This window comes from Schistocerca piceifrons, unplaced genomic scaffold, assembly GCF_021461385.2.
Source record: "Schistocerca piceifrons isolate TAMUIC-IGC-003096 unplaced genomic scaffold, iqSchPice1.1 HiC_scaffold_539, whole genome shotgun sequence".
In the NCBI taxonomy this organism is placed as follows: Eukaryota; Metazoa; Arthropoda; class Insecta; order Orthoptera; family Acrididae; genus Schistocerca; species Schistocerca piceifrons.
The window spans coordinates 213,873-238,375 of NW_025728776.1; the positions used below are offsets into that span (position 1 = coordinate 213,873).

At 51.2% G+C, this 24,503-nt stretch overlaps 44 non-coding genes across 44 annotated transcripts; 30 read left to right on the forward strand and 14 right to left on the reverse strand.

The window, feature by feature from the left end:
• Positions 1-159: 159 nt before the first annotated feature.
• Trnap-agg lies at positions 160-231 on the reverse strand. Its single transcript has one exon. It is a non-coding gene; the product is annotated as a tRNA-Pro (tRNA).
• A 402-nt stretch (positions 232-633) lies between these two features.
• On the forward strand, positions 634-706 carry Trnav-cac. Its single transcript has one exon. It is a non-coding gene; the product is annotated as a tRNA-Val (tRNA).
• Positions 707-864: 158 nt separating this feature from the next.
• Positions 865-937, forward strand: Trnav-aac. Its single transcript has one exon. It is a non-coding gene; the product is annotated as a tRNA-Val (tRNA).
• Positions 938-1,131: 194 nt separating this feature from the next.
• Positions 1,132-1,203, reverse strand: Trnap-agg. Its single transcript has one exon. It is a non-coding gene; the product is annotated as a tRNA-Pro (tRNA).
• Positions 1,204-1,605: 402 nt separating this feature from the next.
• Positions 1,606-1,678, forward strand: Trnav-cac. The gene has a single exon. It is a non-coding gene; the product is annotated as a tRNA-Val (tRNA).
• Positions 1,679-1,836: 158 nt separating this feature from the next.
• On the forward strand, positions 1,837-1,908 carry Trnav-aac. The gene has a single exon. It is a non-coding gene; the product is annotated as a tRNA-Val (tRNA).
• A 194-nt stretch (positions 1,909-2,102) lies between these two features.
• Trnap-agg lies at positions 2,103-2,174 on the reverse strand. Its single transcript has one exon. It is a non-coding gene; the product is annotated as a tRNA-Pro (tRNA).
• A 402-nt stretch (positions 2,175-2,576) lies between these two features.
• Trnav-cac lies at positions 2,577-2,649 on the forward strand. The gene has a single exon. It is a non-coding gene; the product is annotated as a tRNA-Val (tRNA).
• A 158-nt stretch (positions 2,650-2,807) lies between these two features.
• Positions 2,808-2,880, forward strand: Trnav-aac. Its single transcript has one exon. It is a non-coding gene; the product is annotated as a tRNA-Val (tRNA).
• Positions 2,881-3,074: 194 nt separating this feature from the next.
• Trnap-agg lies at positions 3,075-3,146 on the reverse strand. The gene has a single exon. It is a non-coding gene; the product is annotated as a tRNA-Pro (tRNA).
• Positions 3,147-3,548: 402 nt separating this feature from the next.
• Trnav-cac lies at positions 3,549-3,621 on the forward strand. Its single transcript has one exon. It is a non-coding gene; the product is annotated as a tRNA-Val (tRNA).
• Positions 3,622-3,779: 158 nt separating this feature from the next.
• On the forward strand, positions 3,780-3,852 carry Trnav-aac. Its single transcript has one exon. It is a non-coding gene; the product is annotated as a tRNA-Val (tRNA).
• Positions 3,853-4,046: 194 nt separating this feature from the next.
• Trnap-agg lies at positions 4,047-4,118 on the reverse strand. The gene has a single exon. It is a non-coding gene; the product is annotated as a tRNA-Pro (tRNA).
• Positions 4,119-4,520: 402 nt separating this feature from the next.
• Trnav-cac lies at positions 4,521-4,593 on the forward strand. The gene has a single exon. It is a non-coding gene; the product is annotated as a tRNA-Val (tRNA).
• Positions 4,594-4,751: 158 nt separating this feature from the next.
• Trnav-aac lies at positions 4,752-4,824 on the forward strand. Its single transcript has one exon. It is a non-coding gene; the product is annotated as a tRNA-Val (tRNA).
• A 194-nt stretch (positions 4,825-5,018) lies between these two features.
• Trnap-agg lies at positions 5,019-5,090 on the reverse strand. The gene has a single exon. It is a non-coding gene; the product is annotated as a tRNA-Pro (tRNA).
• Positions 5,091-5,492: 402 nt separating this feature from the next.
• Positions 5,493-5,565, forward strand: Trnav-cac. The gene has a single exon. It is a non-coding gene; the product is annotated as a tRNA-Val (tRNA).
• A 158-nt stretch (positions 5,566-5,723) lies between these two features.
• Positions 5,724-5,796, forward strand: Trnav-aac. The gene has a single exon. It is a non-coding gene; the product is annotated as a tRNA-Val (tRNA).
• A 194-nt stretch (positions 5,797-5,990) lies between these two features.
• Trnap-agg lies at positions 5,991-6,062 on the reverse strand. Its single transcript has one exon. It is a non-coding gene; the product is annotated as a tRNA-Pro (tRNA).
• Positions 6,063-6,464: 402 nt separating this feature from the next.
• On the forward strand, positions 6,465-6,537 carry Trnav-cac. Its single transcript has one exon. It is a non-coding gene; the product is annotated as a tRNA-Val (tRNA).
• Positions 6,538-6,695: 158 nt separating this feature from the next.
• Positions 6,696-6,768, forward strand: Trnav-aac. Its single transcript has one exon. It is a non-coding gene; the product is annotated as a tRNA-Val (tRNA).
• A 194-nt stretch (positions 6,769-6,962) lies between these two features.
• Trnap-agg lies at positions 6,963-7,034 on the reverse strand. Its single transcript has one exon. It is a non-coding gene; the product is annotated as a tRNA-Pro (tRNA).
• Positions 7,035-7,436: 402 nt separating this feature from the next.
• Positions 7,437-7,509, forward strand: Trnav-cac. Its single transcript has one exon. It is a non-coding gene; the product is annotated as a tRNA-Val (tRNA).
• A 158-nt stretch (positions 7,510-7,667) lies between these two features.
• Trnav-aac lies at positions 7,668-7,740 on the forward strand. The gene has a single exon. It is a non-coding gene; the product is annotated as a tRNA-Val (tRNA).
• Positions 7,741-7,934: 194 nt separating this feature from the next.
• On the reverse strand, positions 7,935-8,006 carry Trnap-agg. Its single transcript has one exon. It is a non-coding gene; the product is annotated as a tRNA-Pro (tRNA).
• A 402-nt stretch (positions 8,007-8,408) lies between these two features.
• Positions 8,409-8,481, forward strand: Trnav-cac. The gene has a single exon. It is a non-coding gene; the product is annotated as a tRNA-Val (tRNA).
• Positions 8,482-8,639: 158 nt separating this feature from the next.
• Positions 8,640-8,712, forward strand: Trnav-aac. Its single transcript has one exon. It is a non-coding gene; the product is annotated as a tRNA-Val (tRNA).
• Positions 8,713-8,906: 194 nt separating this feature from the next.
• On the reverse strand, positions 8,907-8,978 carry Trnap-agg. Its single transcript has one exon. It is a non-coding gene; the product is annotated as a tRNA-Pro (tRNA).
• Positions 8,979-9,380: 402 nt separating this feature from the next.
• On the forward strand, positions 9,381-9,453 carry Trnav-cac. The gene has a single exon. It is a non-coding gene; the product is annotated as a tRNA-Val (tRNA).
• Positions 9,454-9,611: 158 nt separating this feature from the next.
• Trnav-aac lies at positions 9,612-9,684 on the forward strand. The gene has a single exon. It is a non-coding gene; the product is annotated as a tRNA-Val (tRNA).
• A 194-nt stretch (positions 9,685-9,878) lies between these two features.
• Positions 9,879-9,950, reverse strand: Trnap-agg. The gene has a single exon. It is a non-coding gene; the product is annotated as a tRNA-Pro (tRNA).
• Positions 9,951-10,352: 402 nt separating this feature from the next.
• Positions 10,353-10,425, forward strand: Trnav-cac. The gene has a single exon. It is a non-coding gene; the product is annotated as a tRNA-Val (tRNA).
• Positions 10,426-10,583: 158 nt separating this feature from the next.
• On the forward strand, positions 10,584-10,656 carry Trnav-aac. The gene has a single exon. It is a non-coding gene; the product is annotated as a tRNA-Val (tRNA).
• A 194-nt stretch (positions 10,657-10,850) lies between these two features.
• On the reverse strand, positions 10,851-10,922 carry Trnap-agg. Its single transcript has one exon. It is a non-coding gene; the product is annotated as a tRNA-Pro (tRNA).
• Positions 10,923-11,324: 402 nt separating this feature from the next.
• Trnav-cac lies at positions 11,325-11,397 on the forward strand. Its single transcript has one exon. It is a non-coding gene; the product is annotated as a tRNA-Val (tRNA).
• A 158-nt stretch (positions 11,398-11,555) lies between these two features.
• Trnav-aac lies at positions 11,556-11,628 on the forward strand. Its single transcript has one exon. It is a non-coding gene; the product is annotated as a tRNA-Val (tRNA).
• A 194-nt stretch (positions 11,629-11,822) lies between these two features.
• Positions 11,823-11,894, reverse strand: Trnap-agg. The gene has a single exon. It is a non-coding gene; the product is annotated as a tRNA-Pro (tRNA).
• A 402-nt stretch (positions 11,895-12,296) lies between these two features.
• Trnav-cac lies at positions 12,297-12,369 on the forward strand. The gene has a single exon. It is a non-coding gene; the product is annotated as a tRNA-Val (tRNA).
• A 158-nt stretch (positions 12,370-12,527) lies between these two features.
• Trnav-aac lies at positions 12,528-12,600 on the forward strand. Its single transcript has one exon. It is a non-coding gene; the product is annotated as a tRNA-Val (tRNA).
• A 6,130-nt stretch (positions 12,601-18,730) lies between these two features.
• On the forward strand, positions 18,731-18,803 carry Trnav-cac. Its single transcript has one exon. It is a non-coding gene; the product is annotated as a tRNA-Val (tRNA).
• Positions 18,804-18,961: 158 nt separating this feature from the next.
• Trnav-aac lies at positions 18,962-19,034 on the forward strand. The gene has a single exon. It is a non-coding gene; the product is annotated as a tRNA-Val (tRNA).
• Positions 19,035-19,228: 194 nt separating this feature from the next.
• On the reverse strand, positions 19,229-19,300 carry Trnap-agg. The gene has a single exon. It is a non-coding gene; the product is annotated as a tRNA-Pro (tRNA).
• A 402-nt stretch (positions 19,301-19,702) lies between these two features.
• On the forward strand, positions 19,703-19,775 carry Trnav-cac. Its single transcript has one exon. It is a non-coding gene; the product is annotated as a tRNA-Val (tRNA).
• Positions 19,776-19,933: 158 nt separating this feature from the next.
• Positions 19,934-20,006, forward strand: Trnav-aac. Its single transcript has one exon. It is a non-coding gene; the product is annotated as a tRNA-Val (tRNA).
• The last annotated feature ends 4,497 nt before the right edge of the window (positions 20,007-24,503 follow it).

Consider the following 24,503-nt stretch of genomic DNA (forward strand, 5'->3'; position numbering starts at 1 on the left):
CATCTGCTACCATCTGTACCCGAAACCTTCGTAATCGCCTTCACGCGTCGGACCCGAGTGCCAATTGCTCACATCGAATAAGAAATTCATTTGATATTGACGGCGAGCTTTTTGCGCTGACTCAGCCACTGACGTGCGATCAGTTTGCACAAAACGCTAGGGCTCGTCCGGGATTTGAACCCGGGACCTCCTGCACCCTAAGCAGAAATCATACCCCTAGACCAACGAGCCCTGTGACACGGCGAATGCCAATTATTCCAGTCCCTCGATGTCGTCCAGGGTGCCCTGGAAGTCTCGTGTACGCTGGCGGGATGGGGGCGGCGCGAATTCCCGCGGTCGGCGGCCTTCCTGGGTTATTGGTACCTTCATGTAGAGCTGCCGCTGGGCTCGCACTGCCTGCTGCTGAGAAAGTGATTGCTTTTGCTGATATGACTTGCAATAACGACTGCGCGAAACGCCGCTATCTCGTTAGGGGTGCTACGGCAGACACCCTCTCGAGCAACCCGAAGACTTCTTGAGCCCTCGGCTGTGATGGATTCCAGGCTGACGAAAGAACTGTCGTGTGTGCATTCGCGGACGAGAGAAAGTCTGAGGCAAGTTCGAGTGAACAAGGATGGACTCCTCGGGTACGTCGTTTCCGTAGTGTAGCGGTTATCACGTCTGCTTCACACGCAGAAGGTCCCCGGTTCGATCCCGGGCGGGAACAGTATTTTCCTGCCTATGTCGTATTGCCCTCCAATGAGCCACGTCGTGTGTGGATCTGCTGCATGTCCCTTCGTTTTGCAAGTACCACATTTATTGAATTTTTTAGTTACGATGGCAACATCACTACAAGTTGTCTGAGAAGTAAGGTGCACACAAGCAGTTTCCGTGGTGTAGCGGTTATCGCGTCTGCCTAACACGCAGAAGGTCCCCGGTTCGATCCCGGGCGGAAACACTTTTTCATCACTATAAGCAAGACGTACTAACATGCATCTGCTACCATCTGTACCCGAAACCTTCGTAATCGCCTTCACGCGTCGGACCCGAGTGCCAATTGCTCACATCGAATAAGAAATTCATTTGATATTGACGGCGAGCTTTTTGCGCTGACTCAGCCACTGACGTGCGATCAGTTTGCACAAAACGCTAAGGCTCGTCCGGGATTTGAACCCGGGACCTCCTGCACCCTAAGCAGAAATCATACCCCTAGACCAACGAGCCCTGTGACACGGCGAATGCCAATTATTCCAGTCCCTCGATGTCGTCCAGGGTGCCCTGGAAGTCTCGTGTACGCTGGCGGGATGGGGGCGGCGCGAATTCCCGCGGTCGGCGGCCTTCCTGGGTTATTGGTACCTTCATGTAGAGCTGCCGCTGGGCTCGCACTGCCTGCTGCTGAGAAAGTGATTGGTTTTGCTGATATGACTTGCAATATCGACTGCGCGAAACGCCGCTATCTCGTTAGGGGTGCTACGGCAGACACCCTCTCGAGCACCCCGAAGACTTCTTGAGCCCTCGGCTGTGATGGGTTCCAGGCTGACAAAAGAACTGTCGTGTGTGCATTCGCGGACGAGAGAAAGTCTGAGGCAAGTTCGAGTGAACAAGGATGGACTCCTCGCGTCCGTCGTTTCCGTAGTGTAGCGGTTATCGCGTCTGCTTCACACGCAGAAGGTCCCCGGTTCGATCCCGGGCGGGAACAGTATTTTCCTGCCTATGTCGTATTGCCCTCCAATGAGCCACGTCGTGTGTGGATCTGCTGCATGTCCCTTCGTTTTGCAAGTACCACATTTATTGAATTTTTTAGTTACGATGGCAACATCGCTACAAGTTGTCTGAGAAGTAAAGTGCACACAAGCAGTTTCCGTGGTGTAGCGGTTATCGCGTCTGCCTAACACGCAGAAGGCCCCGGTTCGATCCCGGGCGGAAACACTTTTTCATCACTTTAAGCAAGACGTACTAACATGCATCTGCTACCATCTGTACCCGAAACCTTCGTAATCGCCTTCACGCGTCGGACCCGAGTGCCAATTGCTCACATCGAATAAGAAATTCATTTGATATTGACGGCGAGCTTTTTGCGCTGACTCAGCCACTGACGTGCGATCAGTTTGCACAAAACACTAGGGCTCGTCCGGGATTTGAACCTGGGACCTCCTGCACCCTAAGCAGGAATCATACCCCTAGACCAACGAGCCCTGTGACACGGCGAATGCCAAATATTCCAGTCCCTCGATGTCGTCCAGGGTGCCCTGGAAGTCTCGTGTACGCTGGCGGGATGGGGGCGGCGCGAATTCCCGCGGTCGGCGGCCTTCCTGGGCTATTGGTACCTTCATGTAGAGCTGCCGCTGGGCTCGCACTGCCTGCTGCTGAGAAAGTGATTGCTTTTGCTGATATGACTTGCAATATCGACTGCGCGAAACGCCGCTATCTCGTTAGGGGTGCTACGGCAGACACCCTCTCGAGCACCCCGAAGACTTCTTGAGCCCTCGGCTGTGATGGGTTCCAAGCTGACGAAAGAACTGTCGTGTGTGCATTCGCGGACGAGAGAAAGTCTGAGGCAAGTTCGAGTGAACAAGGATGGACTCCTCGGGTACGTCGTTTCCGTAGTGTAGCGGTTATCACGTCTGCTTCACACGCAGAAGGTCCCCGGTTCGATCCCGGGCGGGAACAGTATTTTCCTGCCTATGTCGTATTGCCCTCCAATGAGCCACGTCGTGTGTGGATCTGCTGCATGTCCCTTCGTTTTGCAAGTACCACATTTATTGAATTTTTTAGTTACGATGGCAACATCGCTACAAGTTGTCTGAGAAGTAAAGTGCACACAAGCAGTTTCCGTGGTGTAGCGGTTATCGCGTCTGCCTAACCCGCAGAAGGTCCCCGGTTCGATCCCGGGCGGAAACACTTTTTCATCACTTTAAGCAAGACGTACTAACATGCATCTGCTACCATCTGTACCCGAAACCTTCGTAATCGCCTTCACGCGTCGGACCCGAGTGCCAATTGCTCACATCGAATAAGAAATTCATTTGATATTGACGGCGAGCTTTTTGCGCTGACTCAGCCACTGACGTGCGATCAGTTTGCACAAAACACTAGGGCTCGTCCGGGATTTGAACCTGGGACCTCCTGCACCCTAAGCAGGAATCATACCCCTAGACCAACGAGCCCTGTGACACGGCGAATGCCAAATATTCCAGTCCCTCGATGTCGTCCAGGGTGCCCTGGAAGTCTCGTGTACGCTGGCGGGATGGGGGCGGCGCGAATTCCCGCGGTCGGCGGCCTTCCTGGGCTATTGGTACCTTCATGTAGAGCTGCCGCTGGGCTCGCACTGCCTGCTGCTGAGAAAGTGATTGCTTTTGCTGATATGACTTGCAATATCGACTGCGCGAAACGCCGCTATCTCGTTAGGGGTGCTACGGCAGACACCCTCTCGAGCACCCCGAAGACTTCTTGAGCCCTCGGCTGTGATGGGTTCCAGGCTGACAAAAGAACTGTCGTGTGTGCATTCGCGGACGAGAGAAAGTCTGAGGCAAGTTCGAGTGAACAAGGATGGACTCCTCGCGTCCGTCGTTTCCGTAGTGTAGCGGTTATCGCGTCTGCTTCACACGCAGAAGATCCCCGGTTCGATCCCGGGCGGGAACAGTATTTTCCTGCCTATGTCGTATTGCCCTCCAATGAGCCACGTCGTGTGTGGATCTGCTGCATGTCCCTTCGTTTTGCAAGTACCACATTTATTGAATTTTTTAGTTACGATGGCAACATCGCTACAAGTTGTCTGAGAAGTAAAGTGCACACAAGCAGTTTCCGTGGTGTAGCGGTTATCGCGTCTGCCTAACCCGCAGAAGGTCCCCGGTTCGATCCCGGGCGGAAACACTTTTTCATCACTTTAAGCAAGACGTACTAACATGCATCTGCTACCATCTGTACCCGAAACCTTCGTAATCGCCTTCACGCGTCGGACCCGAGTGCCAATTGCTCACATCGAATAAGAAATTCATTTGATATTGACGGCGAGCTTTTTGCGCTGACTCAGCCACTGACGTGCGATCAGTTTGCACAAAACGCTAGGGCTCGTCCGGGATTTGAACCTGGGACCTCCTGCACCCTAAGCAGGAATCATACCCCTAGACCAACGAGCCCTGTGACACGGCGAATGCCAAATATTCCAGTCCCTCGATGTCGTCCAGGGTGCCCTGGAAGTCTCGTGTACGCTGGCGGGATGGGGGCGGCGCGAATTCCCGCGGTCGGCGGCCTTCCTGGGCTATTGGTACCTTCATGTAGAGCTGCCGCTGGGCTCGCACTGCCTGCTGCTGAGAAAGTGATTGCTTTTGCTGATATGACTTGCAATAACGACTGCGCGAAACGCCGCTATCTCGTTAGGGGTGCTACGGCAGACACCCTCTCGAGCAACCCGAAGACTTCTTGAGCCCTCGGCTGTGATGGGTTCCAGGCTGACGAAAGAACTGTCGTGTGTGCATTCGCGGACGAGAGAAAGTCTGAGGCAAGTTCGAGTGAACAAGGATGGACTCCTCGGGTACGTCGTTTCCGTAGTGTAGCGGTTATCACGTCTGCTTCACACGCAGAAGGTCCCCGGTTCGATCCCGGGCGGGAACAGTATTTTCCTGCCTATGTCGTATTGCCCTCCAATGAGCCACGTCGTGTGTGGATCTGCTGCATGTCCCTTCGTTTTGCAAGTACCACATTTATTGAATTTTTTAGTTACGATGGCAACATCACTACAAGTTGTCTGAGAAGTAAGGTGCACACAAGCAGTTTCCGTGGTGTAGCGGTTATCGCGACTGCCTAACACGCAGAAGGTCCCCGGTTCGATCCCGGGCGGAAACACTTTTTCATCACTATAAGCAAGACGTACTAACATGCATCTGCTACCATCTGTACCCGAAACCTTCGTAATCGCCTTCACGCGTCGGACCCGAGTGCCAATTGCTCACATCGAATAAGAAATTCATTTGATATTGACGGCGAGCTTTTTGCGCTGACTCAGCCACTGACGTGCGATCAGTTTGCACAAAACGCTAGGGCTCGTCCGGGATTTGAACCCGGGACCTCCTGCACCCTAAGCAGAAATCATACCCCTAGACCAACGAGCCCTGTGACACGGCGAATGCCAATTATTCCAGTCCCTCGATGTCGTCCAGGGTGCCCTGGAAGTCTCGTGTACGCTGGCGGGATGGGGGCGGCGCGAATTCCCGCGGTCGGCGGCCTTCCTGGGTTATTGGTACCTTCATGTAGAGCTGCCGCTGGGCTCGCACTGCCTGCTGCTGAGAAAGTGATTGCTTTTGCTGATATGACTTGCAATATCGACTGCGCGAAACGCCGCTATCTCGTTAGGGGTGCTACGGCAGACACCCTCTCGAGCAACCCGAAGACTTCTTGAGCCCTCGGCTGTGATGGGTTCCAGGCTGACAAAAGAACTGTCGTGTGTGCATTCGCGGACGAGAGAAAGTCTGAGGCAAGTTCGAGTGAACAAGGATGGACTCCTCGCGTCCGTCGTTTCCGTAGTGTAGCGGTTATCACGTCTGCTTCACACGCAGAAGGTCCCCGGTTCGATCCCGGGCGGGAACAGTATTTTCCTGCCTATGTCGTATTGCCCTCCAATGAGCCACGTCGTGTGTGGATCTGCTGCATGTCCCTTCGTTTTGCAAGTACCACATTTATTGAATTTTTTAGTTACGATGGCAACATCGCTACAAGTTGTCTGAGAAGTAAAGTGCACACAAGCAGTTTCCGTGGTGTAGCGGTTATCGCGTCTGCCTAACACGCAGAAGGTCCCCGGTTCGATCCCGGGCGGAAACACTTTTTCATCACTTTAAGCAAGACGTACTAACATGCATCTGCTACCATCTGTACCCGAAACCTTCGTAATCGCCTTCACGCGTCGGACCCGAGTGCCAATTGCTCACATCGAATAAGAAATTCATTTGATATTGACGGCGAGCTTTTTGCGCTGACTCAGCCACTGACGTGCGATCAGTTTGCACAAAACGCTAGGGCTCGTCCGGGATTTGAACCTGGGACCTCCTGCACCCTAAGCAGGAATCATACCCCTAGACCAACGAGCCCTGTGACACGGCGAATGCCAAATATTCCAGTCCCTCGATGTCGTCCAGGGTGCCCTGGAAGTCTCGTGTACGCTGGCGGGATGGGGGCGGCGCGAATTCCCGCGGTCGGCGGCCTTCCTGGGCTATTGGTACCTTCATGTAGAGCTGCCGCTGGGCTCGCACTGCCTGCTGCTGAGAAAGTGATTGCTTTTGCTGATATGACTTGCAATATCGACTGCGCGAAACGCCGCTATCTCGTTAGGGGTGCTACGGCAGACACCCTCTCGAGCACCCCGAAGACTTCTTGAGCCCTCGGCTGTGATGGGTTCCAGGCTGACAAAAGAACTGTCGTGTGTGCATTCGCGGACGAGAGAAAGTCTGAGGCAAGTTCGAGTGAACAAGGATGGACTCCTCGCGTCCGTCGTTTCCGTAGTGTAGCGGTTATCGCGTCTGCTTCACACGCAGAAGATCCCCGGTTCGATCCCGGGCGGGAACAGTATTTTCCTGCCTATGTCGTATTGCCCTCCAATGAGCCACGTCGTGTGTGGATCTGCTGCATGTCCCTTCGTTTTGCAAGTACCACATTTATTGAATTTTTTAGTTACGATGGCAACATCGCTACAAGTTGTCTGAGAAGTAAAGTGCACACAAGCAGTTTCCGTGGTGTAGCGGTTATCGCGTCTGCCTAACCCGCAGAAGGTCCCCGGTTCGATCCCGGGCGGAAACACTTTTTCATCACTTTAAGCAAGACGTACTAACATGCATCTGCTACCATCTGTACCCGAAACCTTCGTAATCGCCTTCACGCGTCGGACCCGAGTGCCAATTGCTCACATCGAATAAGAAATTCATTTGATATTGACGGCGAGCTTTTTGCGCTGACTCAGCCACTGACGTGCGATCAGTTTGCACAAAACGCTAGGGCTCGTCCGGGATTTGAACCTGGGACCTCCTGCACCCTAAGCAGGAATCATACCCCTAGACCAACGAGCCCTGTGACACGGCGAATGCCAAATATTCCAGTCCCTCGATGTCGTCCAGGGTGCCCTGGAAGTCTCGTGTACGCTGGCGGGATGGGGGCGGCGCGAATTCCCGCGGTCGGCGGCCTTCCTGGGCTATTGGTACCTTCATGTAGAGCTGCCGCTGGGCTCGCACTGCCTGCTGCTGAGAAAGTGATTGCTTTTGCTGATATGACTTGCAATAACGACTGCGCGAAACGCCGCTATCTCGTTAGGGGTGCTACGGCAGACACCCTCTCGAGCAACCCGAAGACTTCTTGAGCCCTCGGCTGTGATGGGTTCCAGGCTGACGAAAGAACTGTCGTGTGTGCATTCGCGGACGAGAGAAAGTCTGAGGCAAGTTCGAGTGAACAAGGATGGACTCCTCGGGTACGTCGTTTCCGTAGTGTAGCGGTTATCACGTCTGCTTCACACGCAGAAGGTCCCCGGTTCGATCCCGGGCGGGAACAGTATTTTCCTGCCTATGTCGTATTGCCCTCCAATGAGCCACGTCGTGTGTGGATCTGCTGCATGTCCCTTCGTTTTGCAAGTACCACATTTATTGAATTTTTTAGTTACGATGGCAACATCACTACAAGTTGTCTGAGAAGTAAGGTGCACACAAGCAGTTTCCGTGGTGTAGCGGTTATCGCGACTGCCTAACACGCAGAAGGTCCCCGGTTCGATCCCGGGCGGAAACACTTTTTCATCACTATAAGCAAGACGTACTAACATGCATCTGCTACCATCTGTACCCGAAACCTTCGTAATCGCCTTCACGCGTCGGACCCGAGTGCCAATTGCTCACATCGAATAAGAAATTCATTTGATATTGACGGCGAGCTTTTTGCGCTGACTCAGCCACTGACGTGCGATCAGTTTGCACAAAACGCTAGGGCTCGTCCGGGATTTGAACCCGGGACCTCCTGCACCCTAAGCAGAAATCATACCCCTAGACCAACGAGCCCTGTGACACGGCGAATGCCAATTATTCCAGTCCCTCGATGTCGTCCAGGGTGCCCTGGAAGTCTCGTGTACGCTGGCGGGATGGGGGCGGCGCGAATTCCCGCGGTCGGCGGCCTTCCTGGGTTATTGGTACCTTCATGTAGAGCTGCCGCTGGGCTCGCACTGCCTGCTGCTGAGAAAGTGATTGCTTTTGCTGATATGACTTGCAATATCGACTGCGCGAAACGCCGCTATCTCGTTAGGGGTGCTACGGCAGACACCCTCTCGAGCAACCCGAAGACTTCTTGAGCCCTCGGCTGTGATGGGTTCCAGGCTGACAAAAGAACTGTCGTGTGTGCATTCGCGGACGAGAGAAAGTCTGAGGCAAGTTCGAGTGAACAAGGATGGACTCCTCGCGTCCGTCGTTTCCGTAGTGTAGCGGTTATCACGTCTGCTTCACACGCAGAAGGTCCCCGGTTCGATCCCGGGCGGGAACAGTATTTTCCTGCCTATGTCGTATTGCCCTCCAATGAGCCACGTCGTGTGTGGATCTGCTGCATGTCCCTTCGTTTTGCAAGTACCACATTTATTGAATTTTTTAGTTACGATGGCAACATCGCTACAAGTTGTCTGAGAAGTAAAGTGCACACAAGCAGTTTCCGTGGTGTAGCGGTTATCGCGTCTGCCTAACACGCAGAAGGTCCCCGGTTCGATCCCGGGCGGAAACACTTTTTCATCACTTTAAGCAAGACGTACTAACATGCATCTGCTACCATCTGTACCCGAAACCTTCGTAATCGCCTTCACGCGTCGGACCCGAGTGCCAATTGCTCACATCGAATAAGAAATTCATTTGATATTGACGGCGAGCTTTTTGCGCTGACTCAGCCACTGACGTGCGATCAGTTTGCACAAAACGCTAGGGCTCGTCCGGGATTTGAACCTGGGACCTCCTGCACCCTAAGCAGGAATCATACCCCTAGACCAACGAGCCCTGTGACACGGCGAATGCCAAATATTCCAGTCCCTCGATGTCGTCCAGGGTGCCCTGGAAGTCTCGTGTACGCTGGCGGGATGGGGGCGGCGCGAATTCCCGCGGTCGGCGGCCTTCCTGGGCTATTGGTACCTTCATGTAGAGCTGCCGCTGGGCTCGCACTGCCTGCTGCTGAGAAAGTGATTGCTTTTGCTGATATGACTTGCAATATCGACTGCGCGAAACGCCGCTATCTCGTTAGGGGTGCTACGGCAGACACCCTCTCGAGCACCCCGAAGACTTCTTGAGCCCTCGGCTGTGATGGGTTCCAGGCTGACAAAAGAACTGTCGTGTGTGCATTCGCGGACGAGAGAAAGTCTGAGGCAAGTTCGAGTGAACAAGGATGGACTCCTCGCGTCCGTCGTTTCCGTAGTGTAGCGGTTATCGCGTCTGCTTCACACGCAGAAGGTCCCCGGTTCGATCCCGGGCGGGAACAGTATTTTCCTGCCTATGTCGTATTGCCCTCCAATGAGCCACGTCGTGTGTGGATCTGCTGCATGTCCCTTCGTTTTGCAAGTACCACATTTATTGAATTTTTTAGTTACGATGGCAACATCGCTACAAGTTGTCTGAGAAGTAAAGTGCACACAAGCAGTTTCCGTGGTGTAGCGGTTATCGCGTCTGCCTAACCCGCAGAAGGTCCCCGGTTCGATCCCGGGCGGAAACACTTTTTCATCACTTTAAGCAAGACGTACTAACATGCATCTGCTACCATCTGTACCCGAAACCTTCGTAATCGCCTTCACGCGTCGGACCCGAGTGCCAATTGCTCACATCGAATAAGAAATTCATTTGATATTGACGGCGAGCTTTTTGCGCTGACTCAGCCACTGACGTGCGATCAGTTTGCACAAAACGCTAGGGCTCGTCCGGGATTTGAACCTGGGACCTCCTGCACCCTAAGCAGGAATCATACCCCTAGACCAACGAGCCCTGTGACACGGCGAATGCCAAATATTCCAGTCCCTCGATGTCGTCCAGGGTGCCCTGGAAGTCTCGTGTACGCTGGCGGGATGGGGGCGGCGCGAATTCCCGCGGTCGGCGGCCTTCCTGGGCTATTGGTACCTTCATGTAGAGCTGCCGCTGGGCTCGCACTGCCTGCTGCTGAGAAAGTGATTGCCTTTGCTGATATGACTTGCAATAACGACTGCGCGAAACGCCGCTATCTCGTTAGGGGTGCTACGGCAGACACCCTCTCGAGCAACCCGAAGACTTCTTGAGCCCTCGGCTGTGATGGGTTCCAGGCTGACGAAAGAACTGTCGTGTGTGCATTCGCGGACGAGAGAAAGTCTGAGGCAAGTTCGAGTGAACAAGGATGGACTCCTCGGGTACGTCGTTTCCGTAGTGTAGCGGTTATCACGTCTGCTTCACACGCAGAAGGTCCCCGGTTCGATCCCGGGCGGGAACAGTATTTTCCTGCCTATGTCGTATTGCCCTCCAATGAGCCACGTCGTGTGTGGATCTGCTGCATGTCCCTTCGTTTTGCAAGTACCACATTTATTGAATTTTTTAGTTACGATGGCAACATCGCTACAAGTTGTCTGAGAAGTAAAGTGCACACAAGCAGTTTCCGTGGTGTAGCGGTTATCGCGTCTGCCTAACCCGCAGAAGGTCCCCGGTTCGATCCCGGGCGGAAACACTTTTTCATCACTTTAAGCAAGACGTACTAACATGCATCTGCTACCATCTGTACCCGAAACCTTCGTAATCGCCTTCACGCGTCGGACCCGAGTGCCAATTGCTCACATCGAATAAGAAATTCATTTGATATTGACGGCGAGCTTTTTGCGCTGACTCAGCCACTGACGTGCGATCAGTTTGCACAAAACGCTAGGGCTCGTCCGGGATTTGAACCTGGGACCTCCTGCACCCTAAGCAGGATTCATACCCCTAGACCAACGAGCCCTGTGACACGGCGAATGCCAAATATTCCAGTCCCTCGATGTCGTCCAGGGTGCCCTGGAAGTCTCGTGTACGCTGGCGGGATGGGGGCGGCGCGAATTCCCGCGGTCGGCGGCCTTCCTGGGCTATTGGTACCTTCATGTAGAGCTGCCGCTGGGCTCGCACTGCCTGCTGCTGAGAAAGTGATTGCCTTTGCTGATATGACTTGCAATATCGACTGCGCGAAACGCCGCTATCTCGTTAGGGGTGCTACGGCAGACACCCTCTCGAGCACCCCGAAGACTTCTTGAGCCCTCGGCTGTGATGGGTTCCAGGCTGACAAAAGAACTGTCGTGTGTGCATTCGCGGACGAGAGAAAGTCTGAGGCAAGTTCGAGTGAACAAGGATGGACTCCTCGCGTCCGTCGTTTCCGTAGTGTAGCGGTTATCGCGTCTGCTTCACACGCAGAAGGTCCCCGGTTCGATCCCGGGCGGGAACAGTATTTTCCTGCCTATGTCGTATTGCCCTCCAATGAGCCACGTCGTGTGTGGATCTGCTGCATGTCCCTTCGTTTTGCAAGTACCACATTTATTGAATTTTTTAGTTACGATGGCAACATCGCTACAAGTTGTCTGAGAAGTAAAGTGCACACAAGCAGTTTCCGTGGTGTAGCGGTTATCGCGTCTGCCTAACCCGCAGAAGGTCCCCGGTTCGATCCCGGGCGGAAACACTTTTTCATCACTTTAAGCAAGACGTACTAACATGCATCTGCTACCATCTGTACCCGAAACCTTCGTAATCGCCTTCACGCGTCGGACCCGAGTGCCAATTGCTCACATCGAATAAGAAATTCATTTGATATTGACGGCGAGCTTTTTGCGCTGACTCAGCCACTGACGTGCGATCAGTTTGCACAAAACGCTAGGGCTCGTCCGGGATTTGAACCCGGGACCTCCTGCACCCTAAGCAGGAATCATACCCCTAGACCAACGAGCCCTGTGACACGGCGAATGCCAAATATTCCAGTCCCTCGATGTCGTCCAGGGTGCCCTGGAAGTCTCGTGTACGCTGGCGGGATGGGGGCGGCGCGAATTCCCGCGGTCGGCGGCCTTCCTGGGCTATTGGTACCTTCATGTAGAGCTGCCGCTGGGCTCGCACTGCCTGCTGCTGAGAAAGTGATTGCCTTTGCTGATATGACTTGCAATAACGACTGCGCGAAACGCCGCTATCTCGTTAGGGGTGCTACGGCAGACACCCTCTCGAGCAACCCGAAGACTTCTTGAGCCCTCGGCTGTGATGGGTTCCAGGCTGACGAAAGAACTGTCGTGTGTGCATTCGCGGACGAGAGAAAGTCTGAGGCAAGTTCGAGTGAACAAGGATGGACTCCTCGGGTACGTCGTTTCCGTAGTGTAGCGGTTATCACGTCTGCTTCACACGCAGAAGGTCCCCGGTTCGATCCCGGGCGGGAACAGTATTTTCCTGCCTATGTCGTATTGCCCTCCAATGAGCCACGTCGTGTGTGGATCTGCTGCATGTCCCTTCGTTTTGCAAGTACCACATTTATTGAATTTTTTAGTTACGATGGCAACATCGCTACAAGTTGTCTGAGAAGTAAAGTGCACACAAGCAGTTTCCGTGGTGTAGCGGTTATCGCGTCTGCCTAACCCGCAGAAGGTCCCCGGTTCGATCCCGGGCGGAAACACTTTTTCATCACTTTAAGCAAGACGTACTAACATGCATCTGCTACCATCTGTACCCGAAACCTTCGTAATCGCCTTCACGCGTCGGACCCGAGTGCCAATTGCTCACATCGAATAAGAAATTCATTTGATATTGACGGCGAGCTTTTTGCGCTGACTCAGCCACTGACGTGCGATCAGTTTGCACAAAACGCTAGGGCTCGTCCGGGATTTGAACCTGGGACCTCCTGCACCCTAAGCAGGAATCATACCCCTTTTTTTTTTTTTTTTTTTTTTTTTTTTTTTTTTTTCTTTTTTATCGGCTCCCCAGTCGCTTTTTTTTTTTTTTTTTTTTTTTTTTTTTTTTTTTTAACCTGCAATTCAGTCTCAGCTCATTATGAGCAAATGAAAGCGTAATTATTGTTCCTCTAACAAATATATCTATTGAAAAAAAAAAAAAAAAAAAATATATTAAGGAACATCCACAACACAGCCACTTCAAAAGAAGTACACTACTGAAATTAAAATCCTAAAACATGACTATATAATGTAGACTGCTTTGTGAAAAAAAAAAAAAAAAAAAAAAAAAAAAAAAAAAAAAAAAAAAAAAAAAAAAAAAAAAAACACGGAAACTTCAGTCCTGGTGTAGAGAAGAAACATACATAAAGGCGGCAAATCCAGGAACAGTATAAAAGAAAATGGCTCACACAGGTGACCTTAGCCAACACCCTCTCTTTCAAATGTCAGGCTAAGCATATTGGCAAAATCATCTCGGAGGCCTGGCAATCGCAAGCGCTGCCAGTAAGCAGTAAGCATGTACTGCCGAAACGCTAGGTGTCCATCCTCTTCATGACAACTGATGACAAAATGTACGAAATGGCCAATCAACCACATGACGGTATGGAGCTTCGTTCGCGGAAAAAAGGAAGAATCGGGCCGGACAATGATGTCAATAGTATAAGCGGCTTCAGCAGACCTAGTGACAAAGGCAAGTTGTTTCCTGAGCCAACGCCAATTAGCAAGGTGCCCACAGCAGGTGAATCGATGTTCAAGGGTATCCACGAGACCACACCGAGTACAGGTGTCCGTGTCAGAAAGACCAATACGGTGCAGTCGTACATTGGTGGGAACCAAATTATTTATTACCCTATACCACGTGGACGCCACGGCCATAGAGTGGATCGGCAGACTAACATTCTTCCAGACGTTCCTCCAGGACACAGATGGAGACGCCAGTTCTATTGGATTGGGACCGGCCAGCCCCTCCCAGCGGGCAATCAAGCCCTTGGTCGTTGGCACCGGTCGCCGCAAGAAGACGTCACCGAGGTAACTCACCGCAATGTAAAATTCCCGAATGTGTTTCAACTTAAAATTTAGGCGTCCGACATCGACAGGTGGAGCAAGGCTCGCCGGACGCACAACAGTAAAAAGCCTGGATGTAATTGAAGTCACTTCTTGCGTAACAATTAGAGTCGTTCGGCGGACGTACAAAGCAGACGCCTTGCGAGTAATGTCAGAGAGGCCCAAGCCTCCGGAGAGACGCGGTTTCGTCATTACCTCGTAACGTAACTTGAATAGATGGCCCTTCCATATAAACCTGCTAGACAATTGGCGCAACCTTTTCGCCACCATCATGGGAAGTGGGAACAGCTGAGCAACATAATAAGCTTTACATAGAACGTAGGTGTCTAAAATTCTGACTTTTTGCAAAATGGTAGCAGAGCGCTGCTCATGGACCATCAGAGCCCCCTGTATCTTCTCGGTGACAGATTTCCAATTGAGAGCCGCCATTTTTAGAGGACACCGATCAATGATAATCCCCAAGGACGTATGGCGATCGACAACAGTGGCCCAAGGGACGTCAGCATCGCGAAATCCTCGAATATCAAGGAACTTACATTTACCCTGATTGAGACGCGCTCCAGAGACACGACAGTATGCATCAACTGCCCCTTTCAACAACGGGATATCATCACGTTGACGGAGGAGAACAACGACATCATCCGCATATGCCTTAACCGAGAGCTTCCCACCAGAGAGGGACATACCCTGAAGCTTGAGAGCAATAGTCCGAAGCAGCGGTTCCAGGGACAATACGAATAAAGACATAGAGAGCGGACTACCCTGAGGCACTCCGCGGCGGATAGCAATGGGCGGCGTCAGCTGCCCATTGACTGACACCCGAGCTGTTATTCCCCTATACAAATTGCCAAGAACACCACGTGATGAAGCGTTAAAACCTATTGTACCTAAAACACGATCTAAAAACACATGACTGACGTGATCAAAAGCCTTATGAAAATCAAGGAAGGCAAAGGCACAATGTACGTTTGTAACCGCCGCAACCGAGACAACATCCCGATATTCGGCTACTGGTGTCAGAATAGATCTATCATGAAAACAACATTGATGCGCACCAATCACACTCCGAAGCAGAGAGGACAACCGGCTATTGAGCGCTCTAGCAGCTGTCTTGTAGTCAAAATTCAGCAATGTGAGCGGACGAAGATTGGCAGCAGATAAACGACCAGAAGACTTCGGAATTAAAACAATTTTCCCTACTTTAAAATCGGCAGGCACATCCATCCCCCTGACAATCTCATTTAAAATCTGCGTAAAAATGCCACCCAAAAGAGGCCAAAAACGGAGATAAAATTCTTTAGGCAGGCCGTCTGGACCCGGCGATTTACTGGACGGAGAGCGAGCAATAAAATCGAAAACCTCATCTACCTGGAACTCCCGGAGAAATTCGCCGTTCGCGTCAGGCGCGATCGTCGCAGTTAGATCCCCAAAGACATCATCCGAAAGAGACTCACCAGAATCATCGGCAGAATAGAGACTAGTGTAATACTGGTGAAGAGCACGAACCATTTCCTCCTGTGCAAGAAGCTGTCGCCCATCATCCACCGTAAGAGAAGAGATGAAGGAGCGACGACGACGTGTGTGATGCCGTAGCAGGTGGTACAAGGACGTCAGTTCACCTTCAACAAGAGAGTGAGGTTTCGACTTAACTCGCAGACCATCCATCTGTCGTCGTTTAAGGCTCAAGAGCTTGGCTTTAATACGACGAACATCATGGATCCGCAGAGGAGAGGTACCCGCTGCGTCATACAGTTCACGCAGGACAGAGTAGTAATATTCATACGTGTTCTTAAAATCACGCGCCCTTGCAGCACAGTAAAAAATCAAAGTCTGACGAATCTTGGGCTTGGCAAACGCAGTCCACCAAACCAGCAAGGAGGGGTATCGCGGGACAGAGCGAAGACATCGCTCCCACACGCCACTTATAACATCATCCATAGCACTGTCGGCAAGGTGGGAAACATTTAACATCCACTGGGAACGATAAAGTTTTGCAGGTTGGTGACTAAGATTTACAGTTGCAGTAAAAGCACAATGGTCAGAAAAACTAGTAGGAATAACATCGACAGAAAGAATTTTATCACATAAAAAATCAGATAAATAGAATCTGTCGAGTCTACTGCATGAGGACGCGGTAAAAAACGTATATTTCACCAGGGTTGGATATTTGTGTTCCCAAACATCACGCAGATGCATCGTACGAACTAAGTCATGTAAATCACGGCAATAATTAAAATTGGGGGACTGGTCTTCAGGGCGTAAAACACAATTAAAATCGCCTCCGAGCAGGAGACTCCGAGGACTCTGGCGCAAAAGATAAATAAGCTCTTCTTTATAAAAGCGCGATCGAGCCACAGTGTGACCCGATCCAGAGGGGGCATACAAAACAACGAGGCGGAGATCAAAAAGACGACAACCAATCCCACGGCCAGAGTCAAGGAATTCAATGTCAGTAATAGGAATGCCCTCTCGAAAGAAAAGAGCAGTTCCTGTTGAATATTCCGGCGCGACATTAAAAACAGTTTGAAATCCAGGTAGAGAGAGATCAGAAAACAACACTTCCTGCAAAAACACTACGTCCGCACAGGCGTCGTAAATAAACTGCCGCAAAGAGGCAATGCGAACGTCGGACTCAATACGGTTAACATTTAAGGTAAGAAAGGTGTATGCTTGAACCATAGAGAGAAAAGCGAGAAAACAAATCACCTACACCGACGCACCAGCGTCACAGTCCATAGCAGGGGTGACGGAGGCATCCGAGGGAGGGGGACTGCTACCCCGTTCCGCGGATCCCTTACGCTTCGGTTTTTTACGAACAGCATTAACGTTCGGCTGAACGCGTAACTTGCGTCGGCTGACGGGCAAAGAAGCTTCAGCCGCCGGTGACGTGGGAGGGTCAAGTTCTGTATCCGACACCACCCGCGCCGGTCCACATGCGGGATCCGGGGTCGCGGCGGAAACATCCGACGAAACGGAATGGTCAACACCTGCACTAGCTTCCGGCAAACATGGACTGCACGGAGGCGAAACGTGAGCAGGAAGGTCCGAGGCAGCAGAGTGGGAAGGAAGCGGAGCAGCTCCGCTGGCAGAGGTATGGGGCAGCGAAGCAGGAAGTTGTCGCGGCTCCACTTGTTGTGACATCGAAGTCGGTTCGGAAGACGGCGCCAACAGGCCCGACCGACGACCCGACTCGAGAGAAGTGGCGTCGGAGGCCGGAAGGGCGCCAGCAGCCGCCACCGGAACCGCTACCTCAGGAGGGCAGGGAGCAGCTACAGTACACAGTGGCTCGGAGGATGCCGGTCGCTCGGACTGGGGCATCTCAGGGAGATCCTCATCCGTACTATTTCCATCGTGTGGGCGACGCCTCTTATTATTCAAAAGTGGCACACCCACCTGAGGGACAGACGGAACAACATCAGATTTAGCACGTAAAGGAGGAAATTCTGTGTCAGGGGTGCGCAAAATCTGTGGCGGGGCGCTACTACCACTGGACTGTGCTACACCAAGAGCAGAACCACCTGCAACGAGGTCAGCGACCGTTAACTTGCGACGCTGTTCGAGAGAATTTTTTAAAACAAAAACTCTCCGCGGACAGTCGGTACGCACGTGACCACTTTCATTGCACAAAAAACAGGTGCCAACCTGACCACTATATGTGACATGGACACGATATCCACCGATCTGCAAGTGAGATGGAATATTCTGCTTAACGTGCATTTCGACTGAACGAATACCACTGTAACATTGCAGGCGATGTTGGCTTGACCAGCGTTCAAGGCGAATGCTCTTTACATCACCATACTTTTGTAGACCCTCCTTAAGATAGACATTATCCACCTCCGGTGGAAGGTTGTAAACACGAACATTGGTATACGTGATGGAAGCATTGGAAAGCAGCACGGTACTTACAGAATCATCCCGATGCCGAAAGAGAACTTGATGACCATATTTAGAAAGAATTTTATCAACCTGAAGTGGGTCCATGAACTTAACAAAGAAAACATACAGTTCGGTATCAAAATAAGCAGTGTGCACCTGATCCGAATGAACACCAAAGGTATCTACCAACCAATCATGAATCTCAAGGGAACTAGGTTGCACATTGCGGGTTGACTTGTCGAAAGTAAAACTAACTGTAGCCTGACGAGGAATAACCTGGGACGACATTTTCAAAATATGCGGTCGAAACCGCTACACACAACACACTGAAATAAGAACAGAAAGTAACACAAGGTACTAAACAACGACGGAGAAACACTCACAGAAGTTGCAACACAACACGTAAACAACGATAGTCCACTATACGTAACGCTACGGCGGAGCGGAAGACTAGGCACGTCCACACTGCACGGCGTCTAAAGCGGAACTGCACCCCTAGACCAACGAGCCCTGTGACACGGCGAATGCCAAATATTCCAGTCCCTCGATGTCGTCCAGGGTGCCCTGGAAGTCTCGTGTACGCTGGCGGGATGGGGGCGGCGCGAATTCCCGCGGTCGGCGGCCTTCCTGGGCTATTGGTACCTTCATGTAGAGCTGCCGCTGGGCTCGCACTGCCTGCTGCTGAGAAAGTGATTGCTTTTGCTGATATGACTTGCAATAACGACTGCGCGAAACGCCGCTATCTCGTTAGGGGTGCTACGGCAGACACCCTCTCGAGCAACCCGAAGACTTCTTGAGCCCTCGGCTGTGATGGGTTCCAGGCTGACGAAAGAACTGTCGTGTGTGCATTCGCGGACGAGAGAAAGTCTGAGGCAAGTTCGAGTGAACAAGGATGGACTCCTCGGGTACGTCGTTTCCGTAGTGTAGCGGTTATCACGTCTGCTTCACACGCAGAAGGTCCCCGGTTCGATCCCGGGCGGGAACAGTATTTTCCTGCCTATGTCGTATTGCCCTCCAATGAGCCACGTCGTGTGTGGATCTGCTGCATGTCCCTTCGCTTTGCAAGTACCACATTTATTGAATTTTTTAGTTACGATGGCAACATCACTACAAGTTGTCTGAGAAGTAAGGTGCACACAAGCAGTTTCCGTGGTGTAGCGGTTATCGCGTCTGCCTAACACGCAGAAGGTCCCCGGTTCGATCCCGGGCGGAAACACTTTTTCATCACTATAAGCAAGACGTACTAACATGCATCTGCTACCATCTGTACCCGAAACCTTCGTAATCGCCTTCACGCGTCGGACCCGAGTGCCAATTGCTCACATCGAATAAGAAATTCATTTGATATTGACGGCGAGCTTTTTGCGCTGACTCAGCCACTGACGTGCGATCAGTTTGCACAAAACGCTAGGGCTCGTCCGGGATTTGAACCCGGGACCTCCTGCACCCTAAGCAGAAATCATACCCCTAGACCAACGAGCCCTGTGACACGGCGAATGCCAATTATTCCAGTCCCTCGATGTCGTCCAGGGTGCCCTGGAAGTCTCGTGTACGCTGGCGGGATGGGGGCGGCGCGAATTCCCGCGGTCGGCGGCCTTCCTGGGCTATTGGTACCTTCATGTAGAGCTGCCGCTGGGCTCGCACTGCCTGCTGCTGAGAAAGTGATTGCTTTTGCTGATATGACTTGCAATAACGACTGCGCGAAACGCCGCTATCTCGTTAGGGGTGCTACGGCAGACACCCTCTCGAGCAACCCGAAGACTTCTTGAGCCCTCGGCTGTGATGGGTTCCAGGCTGACGAAAGAACTGTCGTGTGTGCATTCGCGGACGAGAGAAAGTCTGAGGCAAGTTCGAGTGAACAAGGATGGACTCCTCGGGTACGTCGTTTCCGTAGTGTAGCGGTTATCACGTCTGCTTCACACGCAGAAGGTCCCCGGTTCGATCCCGGGCGGGAACAGTATTTTCCTGCCTATGTCGTATTGCCCTCCAATGAGCCACGTCGTGTGTGGATCTGCTGCATGTCCCTTCGCTTTGCAAGTACCACATTTATTGAATTTTTTAGTTACGATGGCAACATCACTACAAGTTGTCTGAGAAGTAAGGTGCACACAAGCAGTTTCCGTGGTGTAGCGGTTATCGCGTCTGCCTAACACGCAGAAGGTCCCCGGTTCGATCCCGGGCGGAAACACTTTTTCATCACTATAAGCAAGACGTACTAACATGCATCTGCTACCATCTGTACCCGAAACCTTCGTAATCGCCTTCACGCGTCGGACCCGAGTGCCAATTGCTCACATCGAATAAGAAATTCATTTGATATTGACGGCGAGCTTTTTGCGCTGACTCAGCCACTGACGTGCGATCAGTTTGCACAAAACGCTAGGGCTCGTCCGGGATTTGAACCCGGGACCTCCTGCACCCTAAGCAGAAATCATACCCCTTTTTTTTTTTTTTTTTTTTTTTTTTTTTTTATTTTCTGCACCCAAAGCAGGAATCATACCCCTTTTTTTTTTTTTTTTTTTTTTTTTAAATTTTTACTTTTAAAGCCTAATGCTCTACCGACTTTTTTTTTTTTTTTTTTTTTTTTGAAGCAGACACTCTACCACTCGAACGAATATATCTATTGAAAAAAATATTAAAGAATATCCACCACACAGCCACTTCAAAAGAAGTACAGTACTGAAATTAAAATCCTAAAACATGACTATATAATGTAGACTGCTTACTGAAATAAAGGTTAAAACACGAAAACTTCAGTCCTGGTGTAGAGAAGAAACATACATAAAGGCGGCAAAATCAGATACAGTATAAAAGAAAATGGCTCACACAGGTGACCTTAGCCAACACCCTCTCTTTCAAATGTCAGGCTAAGCATATTGGCAAAATCATCTCGGAGGCCTGGCAATCTCAAGCGCTGCCAGTAAGCAGTAAGCATGTACTGCCGAAACGCTAGGTGTCCATCCTCTTCATGACAACTGTTGACAAAATGTACGAAATGGCCAATCAACCACATGACGGTATGGAGCTTCGTCCGCGGAAAAAAGGAAGAATCGGGCCGGACGATGATGTCAATAGTATAAGCGGCTTCAGCAGACCTAGTGACAAAAGCAAGTTGTTTCCTGAGCCAACGCCAATTAGCAAGGTGCCCACAGCAGGTGAATCGATGTTCAAGGGTATCCAGGAGACCACACCGAGTACAGGTGTCCGTGTCAGAAAGACCAATACGGTGCAGTCGTACATTGGTGGGAACCAAATTATTTATTACCCTATACCACGTGGACGCCACGGCCATAGAGTGGATCGGCAGACTAACGTTCTTCCAGACGTTCCTCCAGGACACGGATGGAGACGCCAGTTCTATTGGATTGGGACTGGCCAGCCCCTCCCAGCGGGCAATCAAGCTCTTGGTCGTTGGCACCGGTCGCCGCAAGAAGACGTCACCGAGGTAACTCACCGCAATGTAAAATTCCCGAATGTGTTTCAACTTAAAATTTAGGCGTCCGACATCGACAGGTGGAGCAAGGCTCGCCGGACGCACAACAGTAAAAAGCCTGGATGTAATTGAAGTCACTTCTTGCGTAACAATTAGAGTCGTTCGGCGGACGTACAAAGCAGACGCCTTGCGAGTAATGTCAGAGAGGCCCAAGCCTCCGGAGAGACGCGGTTTCGTCATTACCTCGTAACGTAACTTGAATAGATGGCCCTTCCATATAAACCTGCTAGACAATTGGCGCAACCTTTTCGCCACCATCATAGGAAGTGGGAACAGCTGAGCAACATAATAAGCTTTACATAGGACGTAGGTGTCTAAAATTCTGACTTTTTGCAAAATGGTAGCAGAGCGCTGCTCATGGACCATCAGAGCCCCCTGTATCTTCTCGGTGACAGATTTCCAATTGAGAGCCGCCATTTTTAGAGGACACCGATCAATGATAATCCCCAAGGACGTATGGCGATCGACAAAAGTGGCCCAAGGGACGTCAGCATCGCGAAATCCTCGAATATCAAGGAACTTACATTTACCCTGATTGAGACGCGCTCCAGAGACACGACAGTATGCATCAACTGCCCCTTTCAACAACGGGATATCATCTCGTTGACGGAGGAGAACAACGACATCATCCGCATATGCCTTAACCGAGAGCTTCCCACCAGAGAGGGACATACCCTGAAGCTTGAGAGCAATAGTCCGAAGCAGCGGTTCCAGGGACAATACGAATAAAGACATAGAGAGCGGACTACCCTGAGGCACTCCGCGGCGGATAGCAATGGGCGGCGTCAGCTGCCCATTGACTGACACCCGAGCTGTTATTCCCCTGTACAAATTGCCAAGAACACCACGTGATGAAGCGTTAAAACCTATTGTACCTAAAACACGATCTAAAAACACATGACTGACGTGATCAAAAGCCTTATAAAAATCAAGGAAGGCAAAGGCACAATGTACGTTTGTAACCGCCGCAACCGAGACAACATCCCGATATTCGGCTACTGGTGTCAGAATAGATCTATCATGAAAACAACATTGATGTGCACCAATCACACCCCGAAGCAGAGAAGACAGCCGGCTATTGAGCGCTCTAGCAGCTGTCTTATAGTCAAAATTCAGCAATGTGAGCGGACGAAGATTGGCAGCAGATAAACGACCAGAGGACTTCGGAATTAAAACAATTTTCCCTACTTTAAAATCGGCAGGCACATCCATCCCTCTGACAATCTCATTTAAAATCTGCGTAAAAATGCCACCCAAAAGAGGCCAAAAACGGAGATAAAATTCTTTAGGCAGGCCGTCTGGACCCGGCGATTTACTGGACGGAGAGCGAGCAATAAAATCGAAAACATCATCTACCTGGAACTCCCGGAGAAATTCGCCGTTCGCGTCAGGCGCGATCGTCGCAGTTAGATCCCCAAAGACATCATCCGAAAGAGACTCACCAGAATCATCGGCAGAATAGAGACTAGTGTAATACTGATGAAGAGCACGAACCATTTCCTCCTGTGCACTAAGCTGTCGCCCATCATCCACCGTAAGAGAAGAGATGAAGGAGCGACGACGACTAGTCTGATGCCGTAGCAGGTGGTACAAGGATGTCAGTTCACCTTCAACAAGAGAGTGAGGTTTCGACTTAACTCGCAGACCATCCATCTGTCGTCGTTTAAGGCTCAAGAGCTTGGCTTTAATACGACGAACATCATGGATCCGCAGTGGAGAGGTACCCGCCGCGTCATATAGTTCACGCAGGACAGAGTAGTAATATTCATACGTGTTCTTAAAATCACGCGTCCTAGCAGCACAGTAGAAAATCAAAGTCTGACGAATCTTGGGTTTGGCAAACGCAGTCCACCAAACCAGCAAGGAGGGGTATCGCGGGACAGAGCGAAGACATCGCTCCCACACGCCACTTATAACATCATCCATAGCACTGTCGGCAAGGTGGGAAACATTTAACATCCACTGGGAACGATAAAGTTTTGCAGGTTGGCGACTAAGATTTACAGTTGCAGTAAAAGCACAATGGTCAGAAAAACTAGTAGGAATAACATCGACAGAAAGAATTTTATCACATAAAAAATCAGATAAATAGAATCTGTCGAGTCTACTGCATGAGGACGCGGTAAAAAACGTATATTTCACCAGGGTTGGATATTTGTGTTCCCAAACATCACGCAGATGCATCGTACGAACTAAGTCATGTAAATCACGGCAATAATTAAAATTGGGGGACTGGTCTGCAGGGCGTAAAACACAATTAAAATCGCCTCCGAGCAGGAGACTCCGAGGACTCTGGCGCAAAAGATAAATAAGCTCTTCTTTATAAAAGCGCGAACGAGCCACAGTGTGACCCGAACCAGAGGGGGCATACAAAACAACGAGGCGGAGATCAAAAAGACGACAACCAATCCCACGGCCAGAGTCAAGGAATTCAATGTCAGTAATAGGAATGCCCTCTCGAAAGAAAAGAGCAGTTCCTGTTGAATATTCCGGCGCGACATTAAAAACAGTTTGAAATCCAGGTAGAGAGAGATCAGAAAACAACACTTCCTGCAAAAACACTACGTCCGCACAGGCGTCGTAAATAAACTGCCGCAAGGAGGCAATGCGAACGTCGGACTCAATACGGTTAACATTTAAGGTAAGAAAGGTGTATGCTTGAACCATAGAGAGAAAAGCGAGAAAACAAATCACCTACACCGACGCACCAGCGTCACAGTCCATAGCAGGGGTGACGGAGGCATCCGAGGGAGGGGGACTGCTACCCCGTTCCGCGGATCCCTTACGTTTCGGTTTTTTACGAACAGCATTAACGTTCGGCTGAACGCGTAACTTGCGTCGGCTGACGGGCAAGGAAACTTCAGCCGCCGGTGACGTAGGAGGGTCAAGTTCTGTATCCGACACCACCCGCGCCGGTCCACATGCGGGATCCGGGGTCGCGGGGAAAACATCCGACAAAACGGAATGGTCAACACCTGCACTAGCTTCCGGCAAACATGGACTGCACGGAGGCGAAACGTGAGCAGGAAGGTCCGAGGCCGCAGAGTTGGAAGGAAGCGGAGCAGCTCCGCTGGCAGAGGTATGGGGCAGCGAAGCAGGAAGTTGTCGCGGCTCCACTTGTTGTGACATCGAAGTCGGTTCGGAAGACGGCGCCAACAGGCCCGACCGACGACCCGACTCGAGAGAAGCTGC